This window comes from Eimeria mitis, genomic scaffold (assembly GCF_000499745.2).
Source record: "Eimeria mitis Houghton genomic scaffold, Emh_scaff3356, whole genome shotgun sequence".
Lineage (NCBI taxonomy): Eukaryota > Apicomplexa > Conoidasida > Eucoccidiorida > Eimeriidae > Eimeria > Eimeria mitis.
This window is the reverse complement of record NW_013571695.1, coordinates 2,354-2,565: the sequence shown is the minus strand read 5'-3', so window position 1 is coordinate 2,565 and position 212 is coordinate 2,354.

The following is a 212-nucleotide window of genomic DNA, read 5'->3' as shown; positions in this document are numbered from 1 at the left end:
GGGTACAACAGAGAGGCCCCGAGGCAGCACCAGGGGGCCCCTAAGCACCGCAGCAGCAGCAGCAGCAGCAGCAGCAGCAGCAGCAGCGGTTCTAGGGGAGGGGGGCTGGGGGCGGTGGAGGTAGGATCGTAGTTTTAAGCTGCTGCAGCGTCGGGTTGACAAGAAAAGCTGCTGCTGCTGCTGCTGCTGCTGCTGCTGCTGCAGCTGCTGCT